This window comes from Mercenaria mercenaria, chromosome 15, assembly GCF_021730395.1.
Source record: "Mercenaria mercenaria strain notata chromosome 15, MADL_Memer_1, whole genome shotgun sequence".
In the NCBI taxonomy this organism is placed as follows: Eukaryota; Metazoa; Mollusca; class Bivalvia; order Venerida; family Veneridae; genus Mercenaria; species Mercenaria mercenaria.
Window position 1 is genome coordinate 20,105,045 of NC_069375.1, and position 6,953 is coordinate 20,111,997.

At 35.2% G+C, this 6,953-nt stretch overlaps 1 long non-coding RNA gene across 1 annotated transcript; it reads right to left on the reverse strand.

Moving 5' to 3' along the window:
- Positions 1-1,697: 1,697 nt before the first annotated feature.
- LOC128548680 (uncharacterized) lies at positions 1,698-4,973 on the reverse strand. Its single transcript, XR_008367225.1, has 4 exons — positions 4,455-4,973; positions 3,716-3,893; positions 3,316-3,413; positions 1,698-2,130 (listed from the first exon to the last, which is right to left on the reverse strand). It is a non-coding gene; the product is annotated as an uncharacterized LOC128548680 (long non-coding RNA).
- Positions 4,974-6,953: the final 1,980 nt, after the last annotated feature.

Here is a 6,953-nt window from a genome sequence, read left to right on the forward strand (position 1 = left end):
ACTGCCAACTTCCCCACATGAATCAGAGGTGGAGGACTAATGATTTCAGACACGAAGTGTTTGGAAGAGTTAGTAATACACGTACATAGCAATACTTTTTTTCTGTAATAGGCACTTTAGAAAATAAATTTTCTCAAACTTTTGGGTATTTAATAGATCGAATCTGGTCAGTTTTATTGCGAAAATGCTTCGAGATTGGACCAAAGACATTCTTGAAAACAAAACTTCCCAAAGCAATATGCCCCTGTACCCCTCAAAATGATCTGCAAACATCTTCTCAGACCCCTAGCTACACCCCTGTGCATCTGTTTTCACTGCATGACAGAAACTAACCTTGTTGCTTTTTACCAGCTTAAAACATTTTCATTCAATTAACTCAAAGTATCCAGTACTGTCTGCAACAATTCAACCTTGTATTTAACCCCAAAAGACAATTACTATGTAACAGACCAGAAACTGCAGGAAAGGTTGCTCAGTAGCAACTGTCAAGAATTGCCCTTAAATTAGTTCTTAACCTTAAGCCTGCTAGGGGCAAGTGATTCTGCCTTTGCGACCAGTGCAGACCAAGATCAGCCTGCACATCCGTGCAGTCTGATCATGGTCTGCACTGTTCGCTATTCAGTCAGTAAATTTTTAGTAAACACCCCTTCAAATGATAATTAAATATAGTGATGGGTCCTTTGTATCCGAATGGTAGACTTCAGACTTCTGAAATATACTGAACAGCAAAAGAAACTATCAAGTTTTATATTAACTGGGGTATTTTTTATTAGAAACTTTAATTTATAAATCACATGTGTTTTTCATGATTGGCTAACTGGAAAAACAGAACCAAGTTTAAAAAATATTGTTGGTTCCACCACACAACTGAATCAAATTAAGCGCGAGTACCCAATTAGGATGTTACCATGCAACTGACGCGCAGAAGATATAGCCTTTCAAATGGCTATTGTGGGACTACTGACTTCACAGTTCATTAATTTTTGTAAATTTATCACGTGAAACTCTTCAAGTGTAATTTTAGTACGAAGAAACAATTCAAATTTGAAGAACTAATTTTTTTATTTCAAAATATACCAGATAAAAGTATTACATCTGGATAGTTTCTTTTGCTATTCAGCATACATGTGGTCCGTTTTATTCAAGTTGAATATTTTTAGTCTTCTCCATTGAAGAATGTGACTGGTTGCTCCTTACCATAAGTTAAAGCTATATCAATGGCAAGAAGGCATTCTGTGATGAAAGTTTAAATGAAAACTTTGGAGCTGGTTTCATAAGAAAACATTGAAGTCAAAATCTTGGAAGCAGTTTTTGAAATATACAAGATCAAATTTCCCATCATACCTGACAGAGCACAAGTTATTTCTTGGTGTACTTCGTCATGACACCTGGGGGTCTGTCAGGATGTAGCTTCCTCAACAGAAGTAACTGGTCAAAGTTATTTAATTTTTATGACGTTTTCTAGAAATAGCAAAATACAAACAAAATGTCTTCATTAACAATTCACATTATGTAAATAACAATTTTGAAAAAAATGAGGCAATTTCCCCTCTGCTTTTCTGAGGACTTGGGACCTCCAGATTTCAAGTCTGTCACTGTTCAGATTCACATACATTCACTTCAATAATATGAAGTAAAGTGCTAGTGTGAATCAATCAAAGACAAACCTTAAATCAGGTAGCATTAGAAATCCTTCATTCTTTATGGGCAAAATTCACCCTTTTAAATTTTTTTAAATTCCAAAGCAACTACTGTAAACCTAAAGAAGAGCTGTCCGTAAGACAGCCAATGCTCAACTATTCAAATTGTTGTCCCAGAAGCAGAAATATTACCTTAAATGTTAAAATATCTATAGAGCTTCAATCCAGTATCTGCATTAGTTTTTACGCTGACTCAAGGGTGAGTAGAATAGCTAATAGTCGAGCTAAAAATGATTTTGCTCGTTTTAAGTTATTTAATTTAATTTTTTTTTTCTTTCTGCAATATTACTGTGAATGAATGATTTCTCTCTGTGAATGCACAGAGACTATACCTTTAGTTACTACAGGTCCACATCCATACTGTATCTTCCAAGACAATTGATTGCTGGACTATCTTCTTGGAAAATTTGCAGCTGGACTTTTTCTTCTACTGAAAGTAAACAGGAGAGCACAACTCGACAACAGTTCAGCAAAACCAAGCAATATATGCACATACTTTTACATCTAAGAAGGTGCCGTGATAAGGATGTAACTATATATCCAAGCTAATTATCTTAGGGTTTATTTGACCAATCAGTTAAACTAACAAGAGCACTGCCTTGGGGGTGCTGACATCTGATTTTTTTGTATAACAGAAATATTGTCCTACCCATGATTTTCCAAGTCTAAAAAGGGCCATCATTCTTGCAAAAAGCAAGATAGAGTTATGTTTATTGATGTACAGCGTCCGCTTATGATTGTGAAAAACTGTTGCAAGTTTTAAAGCAATAGCTTTGATAGTTAATGAGAAAAGTTGACAAACATAATACTCAACCAAGGATATGATTTTCTAAGTCCAAAAGGGGCAATAATTATTGCAAAAAGCAGGATGGAGTTATGTTGCCTACTTTACAGGGTCAGCTTATGATAGTGAACAAGTGTTGCAAGTTTCAAAGCAATAGCTTTGATAGTTTAGGAGAAAAGCTGACCTAAACATAAAAAACCAGGCAACGCCGACGCCGCTCAAGTGATGACAGTAACTCATTTTTTCCCCAAAAAATCAGATGAGCTAAAAATGGAAAATGATATCACTCATCAAAAAAGTATCCATAGAGAATTTTACAGCACCCAATTACCGGCCAATCAAGCACATCTTTTTGTCAGTGTAATATGTGCAAAAGAAGGTAAAATATATAAAGACTATTTGTGTGTTCAGGTTTGGCCTGGGTGTGGTACAGTAATGTGGCAGCTGCAGACAGGGGAGGGTGACAGCTTTTGTGGTGACAAGATACAAAGGCACAAACTGAAAGTGGAAGAAATTTTTGTAGGGAGTTTATGTTTGGGTGGGTGAGGGTTGTATGTATGTGAGTGGAAGGGCAAAACAAAGCTGTCAAAAAGACAGTGCACATGAATATTTGAAATGATAATAACCTGCAAAACCTTAACCAAATTTTTCCAAACAAGTGCAATAATTTCAATTAACATTCTATATTATCATGCATGCAAAACTTTAACCAGAATTTTTAAAGTTCAAAAGGGGGCATAATTTGCTCAAAATAAATGTCAGAGTGATGGGACTTCAACCTGTAATGTTGGCTATTGACAATTAAAAAGAAAAATAAGTATATATGTATACCATCTGCTTGTCACTCCATTCTCTCCAGTATCATCATGTGAACTGTGTGTGTTTGATCACCATTTCCCATTTAAACTATCATCATCATCCTCATAACCCTAAAACATTTAGAACAGATTGTACAGTATATACAAACTAAAGATTTTGTACCTTAACAGTTAACAATATTGTATTTTCTGTCTTGTAACAAAATCACTAGTACTGATCAATCATAGTAACTCAGAATTTAGTACCATTTTACACAGAGGACAAAATAAAGTGAAAATAAATGGAACAAGATAATGCATAACATGTTATTAAGTCCAGCTTTAAAACTTTATGTATTTGCATTTTTTCTTTTAAAGGGCGATTCCGGATGTTGAGACTGAACAAAAATTTGAACTAAAAAAAATACACATACCTCAACTTCATCCTTTGCAAAATGCAAAATCTGTATTGATTTTAACAGTCATTGCTCCTTCTGGGTTTGATGGCAAGAGGCCCATATTCTTCTGTGCCAGAATAGTCCAAAGTTACATATGCTTGAACTTCACTTCTAATAATGACCATAAAATAAGACATCAAGCATCAGGCTTTGCCTGTGAAATAAATATAGACAACAAATCTACATCACAATGGTAAAATGCAGTCTACACTTGTATGACATCATTACTACCGTAATAAAAAACAACATTTAACTGTTGGCCTTCTGGTCGCAAGTAATTCTGCTTTAGCAATTTGTGCAGGATCACCTTGGTCTGCATTGTTTACTATTCAGTCATTAAATTTTTGTGAACACCCCTTCAAATAATAAGTGGTACTTCCCAAATTTGAATGATGGACCAGTCTATTTTAGAAATTTAGCAGGGTAAAGGTTAAACAGAAACACTAAAATTGTGGCATACTATATGTAACACAGATTACCTTTATATAAAATCAAATACAACATTTTTATAAAACAATGATACATACAAAATATAAAATTATAACAAAACTTTGCTAACTTTGACAAAATCCAAAAGGAACACTTTCCATCTCCTAACAAAAAGCAACAAGATTAGAACAAAACACAGGCACAAGCACTTTACATACTTTACTTCAATCCTGACAAAACAGCTTGACTGCCAAGCAACCTTGAACATAAAACAAAAGTCTGTTACCTTCAGTTTGGCAGAACAAACACAGTTTAGATGTCCATTACTTTCATTTCTCTAGTTGAGAGCAGTGTCAGCTGTGGCATCCAACACCTGTGTTTGTAGTCTGTTGCAGTTAACATGCAACCTAAAAAAACAATAATACAAAACAATTGCTATTTTATGCTGACATGAGAAATACTGGTAAAATACAGTGCACAAATACAAACCATCAGCCTGTCAATTCGCAGCTTTCTGTGTTAAAAAGACAAAACAAAAATTATAAAACAGCATACATAACATGAAAATGGTATCTATACACTCTATTCATTAGTTTAAAACATATGTTAAAACATATTTTAAAATGTGTGGTAAAACATTAAAATATACATAAAACATACTAATTTAATACAAACCATCAACTTACCGTGGTTTATATTACTGAAATTGTTGAAAACACCCGAACACACACACACACATCAAGTTGAAGCTTTCCGTGTAAAAAGACAAAATAAGAATTTGTAACAGCATACATAAAACTAAAATAAACAAGAGGACCATGATGGTCCTGAATCGCTCACCTATCTCCACATGACCCAGTGTTCAACTGAGTATGACATCGTTATTTCTATTATTTGACATAGTGACCTAGTTTTTGAGCACATGTGACCTAGATATCATCAAGATAAAAAATTCTGACCAATTTTCATGAAGATCCATTGAAAAAACATGGCCTCTGAGAGGTCACAAGGTTTTTCTATATTTGACCTAATGACCTAGTTTTTGAAGGCATGTGACCCACTTTTAAACTTGACCTAGATATCATCAAGGTGAACATTCTCACCAATTTTCATGAAGATCTCGTGAAAAATATGGCCTCTAGAGAGGTCACAAGGTTTTTCTATTTTTCGACCTACTGACCTAGTTTTTGACCGCACATGACCCAGTTACAACCCTGACCTAGATATCATCAAGCTGAACATTCTCACCAATTTTCATGAAGATCCATTGAGAAATATGGCCTCTAGAAAGTCACAGGTTTTTTTCTATTTTTAGACTACTGACTAGTTTTTGACCCCACGTGACCCAGTTTTGAATCTGACTTAGATATCATCAAGATGAACATTCTGACCAATATTCATGAAGATCTCATGAAAAATATGGCCTCTACAGAGGTCACAAGGTTTTTCTATTTTTAGATCTACTGACTAGTTTTTAACCCCACGTGACCCAGTTTCGAACTTGACCTAGATATCTTCAAGGTAAACATTCTGACCATTTTCATGAAGATCCATTGAAAAATATCGCCTCTAGAGAGGTCACAAGGTTTTCCTATTTTTAGACCTACTGACCTAGTTTTTTGACCGCACATGACCCAGTTTCAAACTCGACCTAGATATCATCAAGGTGAACATTCTGACCAATTTTCATGAAGATCCATTGAGAAATATGGCCACTAGAGAGGTCACAAGGTTTTTCTATTTTTCAGATCTACTGACCTAGTTTTTGACCCCATATGACCCAGTTTCGAACTTGACCTAGATATCATCACGGTGAACATTCTGACCAATATTCATGAAGATCTCATGAAAATATGGCCTCAGAGAGGTCACAAGGTTTATTCTATTTTTAGATCTACTGACCTAGTTTTTAACCCACGTGACCCAGTTTCAAACTTGACCTAGATATCATCAAGATGAACATTCTGACCAATTTTCATGAAGATGCATTGAGAAATATGGCCTCTAGAGAGGTCATAAGGTTTTTCTATTTTTAGACCTAATGACCTAGTTTTTGACCTACGTGACCAGTTTCAAACTTGACCTAGATATCATCAAGATAAACATTCTGACCAATATTCATGAAGATCTCATGAAAATTATGGCCTCTAGAGAGGTCACAAGGTTTTTCTATTTTTAGACCTACTGACCTAGTTTTTGACCCCACGTGACCCAGTTTCGAACTTGACCTAGATATCATCAAGGTGAACATTCTGACCAATTTTCATGAAGATCTTGTGAAATATATGGCCTCTAGAGAGGTCACAAGGTTTTTCTATTTTTAGACCGACTGACCTAGTTTTTGATGGCACATGACCCAGTTTCGAACTTGACCTAGATATCATCAAGATGAACATTCTGACCAACTTTCATAAAGATCCCATGAAAAATGTGACCTCTAGAGTGGTCACAAGCAAAAGTTTACGGACGCACGGACGGACGACGGACACCGCGCGATCACAAAAGCTCACCTTGTCACTTTGTGACAGGTGAGCTAAAAACACAAAAATGGTATTTATACATCCAATTCATATTATAAAACATGTTAAAACATCAAAATATACATACCTGTAAAACAGAAGTACAAACCATCACCTTGCACATCTGAAGCCTATCTAAGATATTTAGTTCGATATCCAGCTGAAAGAGAAAGGTATCTAAGAATTCTTCTGTCAGTGCAGAGTTCCCTATCCAAAAACAAAAACAAACTTACCCTAAAACCTGAATTATACAGACCTAAACCACA